At 35.3% G+C, this 13,748-nt stretch overlaps 1 pseudogene; it reads left to right on the top strand.

Annotated features, from left to right (window-relative positions):
* The first annotated feature begins 6,124 nt into the window (after nucleotides 1–6,124).
* The window catches only part of LOC122144490, a 16,910-nt pseudogene continuing 9,286 nt past the window's right edge, over nucleotides 6,125–13,748 (top strand).

Here is a 13,748-nt window from a genome sequence, read left to right as displayed (position 1 = left end):
ATGATTCGTTTTGCCAGGAATAGTTTATTTTTTATTTTAGTTTTTGAACTATGGTACTGGTTCAAGATACACTGCCTGATGCTTTATTTTGCTACTTTGTTTTTCTTTGTAGAAGTATTTGCCCCTCTACGGTTGCAGGAAATATTGCTTATGGATCCTCAGTACAGAAATGTAAACGGTGAGTATTGGTGCCGCCAGAACTGGAGGTTCATGTGCAGACTATGGGCTAGTTCATATTCCACCCCAAAACCTCAGCGATGTCAGCACCTCTGCCAGTAGAATCTCTCCCTCTCTCTGTATATGGGGGAGGGGTTTCAGTAGATTGCTATTTTGCCTTGTTTGAGACACTACAGTGTCTTATGCTTTCATGGTGGTCCGGTGAGTCACATTGATATTGAATCTATATACAGTAAACAATGAAATTACAAACAAGGCTATTTGAGGATTGGAGGAAAAGGTCACTGTGGTCACTGCCTGTCTGGCCAGCAAACACTGAGTTAGCATCCGACTGTAGCATTAGTGAGAACATATCTTTGTTTTGCAATGAGGTCATAGAGGATATGACACGTTAGATGTTATAATGACATGCTGATGATTTTCAGTCAAATTCAATGCTATTTTTGCACTATTTATATACATTTTTAGTATTTTAAAAAAAATATTTTGCTTTTAGTTATAGTTTAAGTAATTTTGTTATGTGCTTGTGTCATGTTTTGTATTTCTATTTCTCTTTATTTATATTTTTGAGTTTTAGTTTTAGTAATCTTATCACTTTAAACTTTAATTTAATTTGAGTTAGTTATCAAGACAATATTTCTAATTTTTAAGTTTTTCATCTAATATGTATTTTTTTGTTTTTATTACATTTAATATTTGTAATAATTTTAGCTTACATTAACTACACTGAACAAATCACTGATATTTGTCACGGTTAAGGTATTGATGTAATGATGTTAAGTAGCATACAGTAAAGACATGGTTGTCATGGTAAAATCCTAAATATTTAAAAAATCCTCTTGTGTTCAACAACTCATCTCTGTTGGTACGGTACTGAACATTTGTAGCTGTTAAAGCTCCATATAATATGTCAGGTGAGTAAATTCTCTCCTTGTAAATTGCTTCTAGTCTGTGATTTGGTCCTGTTCCAATGTGAGAAAAAGGCTATTGACCTGCTCACTTTGATTCATTTGGGTCTGTTCCAACAGATATAAAAAGGGAAAGTAAAAGTTAAAACAATTTATTGCTAAGATGCAATTACGACTTAAGGAACTATCACACTCTGTACTTCACAAGACAGCTGAACCTTATATATTTTATCAGATAAAAATGTTGTGAAGCAAATGAGTGAGAGCCTATAGGATGAGTCATTGCTCTTTTTACAGCTTTTTGGCAGGAGAAACGGTGTGAATCCTTGAAATAGACATAGACAGGCGATATACAGATTTATTAATAGCTTCCTATCATTTCTTGCATGTCTCCATCTAGACTAACTTCTTTAAATTCATAATTTAGACTTTTTCATTACACATCTTATGACAGTCCCTTTACATGTCATTTATCACATCTAGTGACGATATGTGATGACTAATCCAGAGTCAGTTAGGGTCTTCCTGATATTCTTTCAGACCCCTGGAATGCTTGCCAATCACCTGTTGAGAGCTACACACCATCATATGGCAAAAAGAAGTGTCTTTGAGAAAGTAAAGTGGTACCTTCACCCTATGACTGTTTTTATTTTCATTTTTAATGAGGAATGTGTCAGCACAGGGGTGTGTGAAGACTGATAGTGATGTGGAGTGTGCATGCCAGATATAATACCACATTCGATTTGCTAGAATGTACAGACATATTTTTGGACCAGTGCTACATTGTCCATCAGCTATGTGGCTTTTGGCCAAACATTGGATGTTTTCTCAAAACAAGCCTCCCTTAGTTCCTGGTCATTTATTGTTGGGGTTTCAATTCAACCGGTATTAATCAGTAATTTAGTTTATGTGCATGCATTATTAATATCTTCTGCTCTGCTACAATGAAAAGCAGAGACTAAGGCATCTATTGTCCTGACAAAGCTGATGAAGGAGGTATAGTATTGCTTATAATTCATATGAACATTGCTGGAGGTCTTTGGATCTTAGCTGAACACCAGAGTGCCCTGTGGAAATTTGTGAATGTCTGTGTTTTCATTCTCACTTAATCCAAACACCATTCGCCCAGGACCCTTGGAGAATATCTACATGGGAGAGAAATGTGTCTAAACTTTGCTTTTGGTTCACATCTTAATGTTTGTGTTGTCTTTTGAGGAAGTAATACAGTGTTTGAACAAAAATGTATTTGGCCTCAGTTTGAGACTATACCTGATGGCTACATTCCACTAAAATCTGGTTCCTTCAACCCCTGTGTCCCAATGTGCTTAAAAATACAGACATCCACACCTTGTGTCTGTTGGCTGGCACACTTGTTTAAGCTTAAAACGGCACCATTCATTCGGCTAGGAACAAGTACAGAGGGAAAAATTTAAAAAAATAAATTAAATAAAATAAAATAACATAAATAACATTAACCGTTGTGCTATGCTGAAAATGTATAATACCCCGTGTGAGCAAAGTCATTAAGTATTCGTACATTGCAATAACATCATTTTCGGGAAAAATAAAATCTTAGGTCAAAATGGCCAAAACCTAACATGAGGGTTAAGCTTTTAATTATTTACTTATTTAATTATTGTTTCTTTCTTTCCTTTTAATATATTTTGTTGTACAGATTCATTATTCGCTATCTCTCTGTCTTTGTTTATTTTTTTTTTTTTGTTTGTTTTTTGTTTTTGCATTTATTTCTTATTGCATTTGTCATTGCATTGATTCTTTCTTGCATTCACCCTTGCATTTTCTTTCTTGCATTCATTCTTTTTTTGATTGCATCAATCATGTATTCTTTCAGTTTTTCTTCTTTCTGTTACAGAAGCACAACTTCAAGCGCCATATAGACAAAACAGAGAACACTGCGTGTGATCATTTTCAGGAACACGCTTGTGCTGAAACGGCAGAGCAAGTGTGATGGCCTTGCATTATATTCCAGTGCTGCTGTGGAAGCTGTGTGATTAATTCTGTCCGTGTAAAGCGTTCTATATTAAAATTAAAAAAAAGATAAGAAAAACAGAAGGGAATCGCCGTCGTAATGAACACGACTCCAGCGGGTGTGCTGACTGAAGGAACGACGAGCGGAATGCGATATAGAAAAACGGCGACTGGTCGTGAAGGCTTTTTAACGACCGATTGCACTGTCAGCGCTACTGGATTGATTTGCGGAAGAACAAACCGTTATTATATTAAAATGGTGAGTGAAACCGCGGGTAATATTTAAAAAGAAAGAAGTGCGATCAAACGTTTTTAAATGTGTATGATAAACGGGGAAGGTGCGACGCGCGTATATGGTGTCATTCTGTGTTGTGTTTCACCCCATCATCGTCATCCCAACCTCCTCGTCGTCATGGAGGATGCTGTTTCTATGTTTTCCCTCTCCCCCATCTGCTGCCGTAACCTGCTTTATTTTCTATCATGCCTGAATGCAACTTCAACTTGATGCGCAAAGCATCCACAGGTCGTTGTTATACCTTTACGCATTTGCATAAACATAAAATATAAGCATGTCAATTTGAGATTAGTGTGATGAGGTTTGCCAGCATAGGCATCATATGTCAGGCTAAAATTATGTAATTTGGGCCTAACTATGATCTTTGATCATATGTGTGTGTAATGAATGTAGTGAAACATTTGTTTGTTTGTTTAAGTGGGTAATTGTATTTTTGTCTGTATCTTTGTGGTTGTATTTAATAGGCGTAATTGTATTTGTATTTATTTATTTATTACTTATACGTTATATATTTTAGCATTTTTTTCTATTATATTAGTATTATAAAATTATTATAGCATTATTATTTTATTTAGGATTTTTTTATGTATTTTTTTAATTTATTGGATCAACATGAACACATTTATATTTATATTTTATAATTTTTATGCTTATCTATGGAGATGAAACAGGCAGGCACTATATGGAGACTTCAAGCAATTTGTTTATGCCTCTTCTGATTGCCGTAACATATTGTGTGTGCGCTACAGTAGGAAGCCCTAAATTAATATATCGAACATAATTAAATATATTCTCACCTCAGCTACCTCTAATGCTTCATTCCTGGTACTTATCTGCTTTTCATTAGGTTACTGTACAGATCTTTGGTATAGATGCAGAGATCATGATATGAAAAATGAACCTCACCTGTGTATAAGTGGAACTGAGTGAGTTTTTTTTCTTCTTTTTTTAGCTGTGAAGATGGAAACCTCAGACTTACTAAGGGCAGACAGCCCAAAAAAAAAAAAAAAAAAAAAAAAGAAAAAAAGAGGAGAAGGAGAAGTGTTTCATTTGAATAAGGGTTAAATTATACTAGTTTAGTCTAGCAATGCATGTACTCACCTCAGCTACCTCTAATACTTCATTCCTGAACACTTATCTGCTTTCATTGGGTTACTGTACAGATCTTTGTTATAGGTCAGAGATCGCTGATATGAAAAAATAGACTTACTCACCTGTGTATAAGTGGAACTGAGTGAGTTTTTTTTTTCTTCTTTTTTTTTAGCTGTGAATGAAGCAGTCCAGACTTACTAGGGCAGACTGGCCCAAAAAAAAAAAAAAAAAAAAAAGGAGAGGAAAGTGTTTCATTTGAATAAGGGTTAAGTATACCTAGATTTAGTCTGTTGTGAAAATAAAGAAACCATGTCTCTTTTTTCCCTTAAATTACCTTCGTAGTAAAACATTATGATCCATACCTTGAATTTCTATACTTCATAATGTACTGGAGCCTGCAGTCAGTGTTTGTGTGTGTGTCTTTCCGAGGAAGAACATTAAACTCAAATTGTGATGACAGCTGAATCAGGGAAAAGGAAGGGAATGAGAGACAGAAAGCGATTGAGAGATATGGAAAGATGTGAAAGAGAAACACAAGCATCTGGTGATAATAATGATGGAATGAGTGAGATACTGGAGGAGTGTGCATGAACGCTGGCCTGTTTCACTTAAGATGATGATCAATGCACTGGCGCAGAATCAGGCCTCCAGAGGTGGAGGGTGGAAGAGTCTAGACAGGGGAGTTTTCTGGCAGCGTTCCTCAGAGGGGAATTCCTTATGCTGATCTTTTCAATTGTTTCCACTCCTCTACATTTGGAACACTCATGGATGGTTGTGTTGTAGAGAGGACTGTACATGAGTGGAATAGTTCGACGTTTGGCATATTTCAAACTGCTGACATGTAGGTCTTACTATAGGCATAACTCTGTCTTTCTAAAGTCATTTCCTATAGAACATTTTTAAATTAATTAATCCTGCTAATTTTCTTATAATGCACATGCAAGGATACCAAGAACATTTGTAACATAAATATCAGTTAGCATGTTACAAAGGGCAAAATTATTAGTTTTGGTACTAAATTCAATTATTTGTCCTCATACCATTTGTGGAGGAAAAAACAATGTGCTTATATTGTTAGCAGCACATTGTCAGACCCACCCCAGTGGAAACAACACCCATAACCATTTTTAAATGTCACGGACACAACAGAAACCACATTTCCTGAGCCAACGGACCATAAAGTCTCCGAGACAGCCCAGGCGCAGTTTGCTCGAAACTGTATGTCCTCGGAGAGAGGAGACATTGTTATTAATCATCTGGGGAATTTCAGTGCTTGCTTATGGAAAGTCTTTTGAACAAAGCGAAATAATATCAAGATTTTTCTTTTCTCAAACACTTTGTTAAACTATTGACATTATAAAATATTGCAATTTTTTATCATTTTTGTTATTTACATTTACAAATTTTTTTTTTTTTTTTTTTTTGTATGCATTTAGCCAGAAAGAAGATGTAAATGTAAAGCGGTATAAATAAAGAGGATTACTCATGGTTATCAAAAAACAAACAAAACAAACAAAAATACCCCTAAAATCATTAAAAAACCATGATAGAAATAATGCTTCAAATAAAATGCAACCTGCTCTTAATGTATGTTGTTCTGTTTCTCTTTCAGAAGCTGGAACTGCTGTTACTATGAAGGCTGTAATTGTAAAATGATTTTCTGTTGCTTATCATCTGTCTCTGGATAGAAGGAGGCTTCACCCAAAGAAAAAATCTGCAAAGAAGGGAAAGAAGGAGAAGGGGAGGGAAAACAAGCTTCTACTGTCCTTCGTAAGTGGATTCAGATTCAAACGTTTTAGGGCTCACTCTTTCATAAAAACACTGCTATTGCGCTATACACATCTCATGTTGATTCTCTGACTATGGGATACATAGATAGAAAACAGCTAATCTGCTCTAATGTAATGTATACTTCACAAAGTGGCAAATAGAAGTAACACTCTGATTTGAAACAAATTTGCTGGTCCCTTCACAATAGTATAATTGAAAAAATGAAACAGACATTTTAATACATACAGATGAAATGGAAACTTAAACATGAGTATGATTTCCCCACATAGTTTTGTTGCTGTTATTATGTCCTTGTCTTTGGTCCCTTCAGACAGCTGTCAGTCAGAGGATCTGGCAACTGGGTCTCCAAAGCGAACTCCCTACCAGCAACATCCTTGTAAAGGCTTCTTTGACTGGGGCCAGGACCTAAGAATCCGACCCAACTTTAAAGGTCAAGCTCCTGACCTTGTAGTGCCACGATATATATATAATATATAATCTATCTCTATATATATAATATATATATATATGTATTATAATATATATTAGATTATACATAAAATTATGAAAAAAGATTCATTCTGTTGGATGTGCATCTGCAAACACCACAGACTCAAGACCAGTGACCCCTAGCTACCACTCAAAACATCCTAGTAACTGCCTATCATTCCTACCACAGTTGCACTTACCCAGATTACTCTCAGCAATAGTTTGCAAAACATTTTGTTAAATAGGCGCCTTGTAATAAAATATTTTCTTCTGTTGGTGCTGTTATTTTTCCCTTTTCTTGTTCACATTGTTAGTTGTTTACATTTTTACATTGTCTTTTGCATGCCATGTCCAATGAATATATTTAGTCCATTCTTATACATTACAAAGCATGTTTTATTGTATGCATATGCATTGTGGCAGATACGAAAGTCTAGGTTATGCTACTGTTGGCAGCCTTTCCTGATATAATGAAGCAGGTTGTAAAGAGTGAGAACCTCTGTAGCCTTCCTGCTCGCTGGCATTCAGCATAAACGTGGGCCTTGATGTGGTCTGAGTGTTAAGAGTTCACTGTATGATTCAGTGTTATTACTCCCTATGGCCAGCCAGCTGCTCTTCATATCTGGGCAAGATGAAAGCTCCTGGCAGTCATTAAAGTCAACATTATAATCTTGGGAATAGGAATAGCAGTTGAGAAGTTGAAGCATTTTCCTATAATGCAATGGTTTCCATGTAGTATACATAAAGTGAAAACATATTTCATGGTATATACCAAATAGTTAATGTTACCCGTAATAGTCCGTGAGAAAGTGTGCTGCTTAAATTGTTAGAATGACTTTTGGTGCGTCTTGTTTGATGGATTTGATTGATGTGCTGAGATGTACAGTTTGTTTGTGTTTTGTTTTTAGGTATTCCCGTTGAAGATCGTGTGAACATCTTCTCAACAGTTTGGGTCCATCCAAGAAACCACTCTGGTATTTCACATCCTTTGTGCTCTTTTCATACACATAAAAAGAACACACACACACACACCACACACACACCACACACACCACACACACACACACAAACACACCACAACACACACACACACAAATAAAAATAATGAATAAATAAAATAAACATATAAATATAATCAACATCTAGGTAAACCCTACCTTCAAAAGTTTGGGGGGGTTGGTACAATGTGTTTGAATCTCTTATGCTCACCAAAGGCTGATTTATTTATTAACGGTATATGGTTATAAAATATTATTGCAATTTAAAATCACTGTTTTCAATTTTAACATATTTAAAATAATTTATTCCTGTGATTAAATTTTCAGCAGCCATTACTCCAGTCTTCGGTGTCACCTGATCCTTTGGAAATCATTTTAATATGCAGATTATTATTATTATTATTATTAGTATTGTGTGTGTGTGTGTGGTGTTATCACAGACCCAGGAAGTCCTGTAAAAATTTGTCCTTTCAATTTATAAAGCCATACTCTGGAATTCTTAAACTGTTTCCTCAGTTTAACAAATGCATTACCCACAGATTAATAAACTGTACCCACCAATTTCAATCCATGCTCAGATTTTGTAAACCCGTACCTTCGGTTTTGAATCCGATACCCACAAATTCATAATCCGTGCACTATGGGCTTCCGAAATCCGTTACCAGGGTTTGTAAAATCATGGATTTGTGGCCCCCGCCCAATAGGCAAATTCAATCAGGCCACCTGTTTAGGGCGGGAGCATGGTATTGGGATTATTTAAAAAACATTTTTTGCATAGTTAGCCATGGACCATGACCGCACTCACTAAAATAGTCTCGTTTTAGTGTTTACATTAACCACAATATGGATAAATACCCGTCCAACGGTGTTTTTATAGCTAAAAGAAATACTAAAAAGGAGAACAGAAAATTCCTGAATTTAAAAAAAAAAAAAAAAAAAAACGATAGAGTAAAGTAAAAGGAAAGTAAAAAAGCAATACAAAACAATAATGTAATGACTGCATGTTATGATAGGCCTTAGTTATTTACTATTAATTTAGAACATTAACAATGAAGAATGCATCAAAAGGCGAGTATAATCAAATACTGAATAAGTCTTAATGTTAAAATATGACAGTACACAAAACACATTTCCAAAACTGTAAAGGTCTTTAAAAATTAAAGATTCATAAATCATTTATGAAAAACATTTTACTGTCTAGGTGCACTAGTTATGCCTATATAATAAGACTATCCTAAATAATAATAATATAGAATAAGAATACTAACCTATTTTTATTATTATTAGGTAGTATATTATTATTATTATTATTATTACATTGAGGTTACATATGCATTAGAGAAGCTTTTATCCAAAAAGACTGACAAAAGAGGCCAAATGATCAAAGTCAGACAAAATACCGGGTTTATATATAAATAATCAAGTGTAAGTTTATCCCAAATTAATTAATAATCAAGATTTTGACGCACACTTTCTTATTAAATCATTGTTGCCACCTCCTTACCCATTACAGTTGATAGAGAAATCATTAAGACACCATGTCTGTAGCCCGCTTCCACAGAATAATATGCAATCTAAACAATATACAATATGAAGTTGGTAACACAAAGCTGCCTAGGAGCTTGCTGCATGAATCTGTGAGTAAGTGTTTACAAACTCTGAGGGAAACAGATTGCGAAAGCATGCGCACGGATAAGAATTCGTGGGTACAGATCAAAAACCAAAGGGACAGTTAATGGTTAATTGGATTGCTTTTGTTGTCCCCAGGATGCTTGGTGATAAACCGACAATTCAAAAGGAACCAGCAGTTTTGAAAAAAGAAATTGAAAATTATGTACGGTCAATTGTAGTGAAATGAATTGCATCCTTGCTTAAAAAAAAAAAAAAAAAATACCTTTTGAATGGTAGTGGGGACATTAAAAAACAAAAAATAATGTTACTATTTTGCATATGTTCTACCCAATCAATCAATTCAATCAACAAGCAATAATATCACGTCAATCAAGCACATTATTTGGATGGCACATATGACAAAAGAGGAACAAATGACTCCAAAGTCAGACAAAATGGCAGGTTTATTATATAATATGTGTAATCAAGTGCTAAGTTTATCTAAATTAAACAAGATTTTGGCCCTTACATTTTCTTATTAAATCATTGTATTCCACCTCCTTACCCATTACAGTTGATAGAGAATCACTTAAGACATTCCTGTAGCCCTATTCCACATAATAATGCAATAAAACAATATACAATATGATTTGTTAACACATAGCTACCTAGGAGCTTGCTGCATGAATCTGTGAGTACACAGCTTACAAGCCAGGGGAACAGATTGCCGAATGCGCACGGATAATGAATTTGTGGGTGCAGATTCAAAAAACCAAAGTGTACGGCTTAACTGGTTAGCTGTGATGCATTTTTTTCCCCAGAGTTCTTTGATAAACAGACAATTCAAAGAAACAGCATTTTTTTTAAAAAGAAATGAAAATCTTTTACTCGTCACTTTGCGTAGTAGAATTGAATGCATCCTTGCTAAAATAAAAAAAAAACAACAAAACCTTTTGAATGGTAGTGGACATTAAAAAAAAATAATTGTTTACATATTTTGCATATTTCCTACCAATCAATCAATCAATCCAATCAATCAAGAATCAATCAATCAAGCAAATTTATTTGTACTGTCACCATACAAGCTGAACAATAATCAGTTAAAATGTGACATTTGTAGTACTTCTTTTGTTAAAATCTTAAAATGTCATTGATGTTGAAATCAATGATTAGATCAACAAAGAATACAGGTCAGTCTAAAAAAAAAAAAAATATATGTTTTTTTAAAATGTCAGATTATCACACAACTTCTACCAGACAGACGACTGGAATCATGACTGTGTGCTTTATTTCAGGCTTATCATGTTTACTTAACACTCCACCAGGGAGGAAAAAAAATCAACTCCAGACCCCACAATCTTACGTCTGGCTCCTTATGAGCAGTGAAACCCATAAACAGCCCATCATGCCAGAGTGTCTTAAGATCCATTGAAAATATTTTCTCTCTGGAAGCACATCAGAGGGCCACGCTTCTGCCCGCAGCACCTGCATGGTGTCATAGGTTGAATATAGTTTTTGCAGTCACACTCTACAGGTGAGGTTAGCGTGACACCAGACTTTTTATAGCTTTGGAAAATGAGGTCCCATTTTGCCTGTTGCATCGTTCTGCTGTGGTTAACCTTAAAATGCACAGGTGGTATACGACAGTAAATACAAAAAGCTCTCACATTCACAACCTCTCCCAGAGACATGATTGGCAAGTGAAGTAGGCACACTTTTGCCTACCACAGCTTATTTAGTTAATTTTTTATTACTATTTTGACAGGAAGGTCCAACAAAACAACACTTTACAGCTAACAAAAAGACTATTTTGCTAACATTAATTTATGTGAAAAACATTATGTCTAAATGCTCTCTGAACGTTCAAACACATCCAGTTTATTTTTGAATGTTTTCTTTGATGACTATAATGATAATGATAAATATATAGTTGCACAAATTGTTCTAAACTTAAAAGAATAGAAAAGTCCACACCACACGTACCTTATAATGATAACGGCATCGGAGAAACAATATCATTGGATTCACTTTCAAATTTTTAATTTTCAGTATCAGCCGCATGATTGATAACATCGGAACCATCCTGCTTTTAATGAAGAGCTCAAGTATTTAAAGCTGCAGACAACAAAGAAGTTGCAATGCTCAATGTATAATAAACCGAATGCTATTGTGCATTAGTATGTAAATTATACAGTTATTGTTAAAGTTATCAATATACCTAATGTAAACATTGATTGAATATGCATTATTCAAAAACACTACATTAAATTAATTTAAAACATTATATTAATGAAGACGTAGATTTTTTTTTTTTTTTTGAAACATTCTAAAACAAGTAGTAAGCAATCAAAAAAAAAAAAAAAACCCAACTAAAATATTTCAGATATAACGTCTTACTAATGAAATAATATTTTGTGCTATCCGCTTTGAGAGAACATCATTATCAAAGACATTATCAAAGACTGTGAACAATTTGAACAAACATTCTATTAATGTTACTGGAAGAACATTTGTTCATAACTTTGCAAGAAGTAAGTTAGCTGGGATGACACAGTGCCATCCATGATGTGTGTAATGCATCCTGAATGTTCCTGGACAAACCCCTGAATGAAAAACAGGACATACCAAGATGTGAATCATACATGCAGGGACAACACACCCAAAAACATTTAGGAACAAATTCACTTGACTCCCAGTGTGCAGCTGAGTGTGGCTTACTTTATTTTGGCATGTCATCTGTCTTCACAGCATCAGCGCTTAGCAAAACAAGTCTCCACTAGAAAATGCCACTTTAAAGCATTTTTGCTCAATGAAGTCAGGCAGGGGAAGCTGGGGGCCAATCTGACTCCAAATGTAACCCTGTGTTTTCCCCAGTGTAGGTGCTCTACATGCAGCGTGACTCCTCATTGTAGCACCCAAGGTCGCATGCCTCTGATGTCGGGCAACAGTTGGAAATGTAAATTAGGAGTAGCTCCCAAGTGCCATACAGCCAGAATAAAATCTCAATACCAGTCGTTACTGGAGCCTGGATACTTCAGAGACAAGCAGTTTTTTAAAACATCACCAGAGGTCGCGGAGAAATGCTGGCTGCTATGGCTTATACTCTCTGCTTACCCAAGCTCCCTCTAAGGTCTCCCCTTAGGATCTAATGTGCTGTTTTTGTGTCCAGGATCAAGGTCTCTCTACAGTTCCTGTTATGTAACACAAAGACAGGTGTCAGGCCCCATAACTACCACTCCACTCCATCACTACCATCCACCCACCCAATTAGTTTTCGTGTCACCAATTAGTTTGATTTTTTTCAGGTTTGATTGCATTTTGTGAAAAACTTGAATGATGGTTTGGCTCGTATTTCTGTGGACTATCGTGTCAACATTCTTGAGACAACGCTTGAATGATCCCAGACTGGGCTTCCTCAGGACTCCCCCAAGTCAGACTCCGCCACTGTTGGACCCTCAAGATACCCAAATGCCTGTGGGAAAACCCGATCTTTCTCTTTACAATGAAAAGAGGCCAACTTCTCAATGATAAAGCTACCTAGAGAACATCCTGCTCTTTATCTTCAGAAATGGAGATGTCCCTCTCATCAGCATGAGGTGAGCTTTTTACTTTTCTTCCTGCAACTGGATCCATCCCTCTGGCATTTAAGTGGATGGTGACAATTGAGGTCTGAGTGCTGGTAACACCTACTCACATTATTTACCGCAGCAATCAAAACAAAGCAAACATTTTATCAGACAAACAAGAGTTTATCAGATGACAAAGACCTTTTTAAAGTGGAATAAATTACTGTGCAGGAGTTTAATCTGAAGGTGTTGAAATTAATGGTTCAGCATGTTCACAAATTTATGGAAGCCTGTTACCTTTAAAATAAGATACAATGTCAAATTGTAACATAAAAAGTCACATTATGAAAAATGAACTCGCATAAACATTTAAAGTTGCAATTACAAGAAATAATGGTGCACATGTGAGATAAACTACCGACTACCGTTCACAAAAAGTTGGGTCCTGTAAGATTTTTAGTTTTCGTTTTTTAAGAAGGTTTCTTATGTTCACTAATTTACAGTAAAAAATAAATAAAGTGTGAAAATCATTAATATTTCATATTTTCTAAAATAACATTATTATAATTAAATTTACCTATGTTTTTATTTAATATATTTTACACTATTATTCATGGATGTCAAAGCTGCTTTTTTAGCAACCATTACTCCAGTCCTTAGAGTCACATGATCCCTATCATGCGCTAGATCATTCTACATCCTGCTGATTTGGTGACAAGAAACTTTCAAATTATTAATCATGTTAAAAACTGTGTAATATTTTTTAGTTGAAACTCAATACTATTATCCTCTCGAACAGGGCGGCCGCAAAGACGAGCGCGAGGAACGGGGCGACGCCGGCGCCCGCCTGGCC

Source organism: Cyprinus carpio, unplaced genomic scaffold (genome assembly GCF_018340385.1).
Source record: "Cyprinus carpio isolate SPL01 unplaced genomic scaffold, ASM1834038v1 S000006695, whole genome shotgun sequence".
NCBI lineage: Eukaryota > Metazoa > Chordata > Actinopteri > Cypriniformes > Cyprinidae > Cyprinus > Cyprinus carpio.
This window is presented reverse-complemented; position numbering and strand designations above follow the sequence as displayed.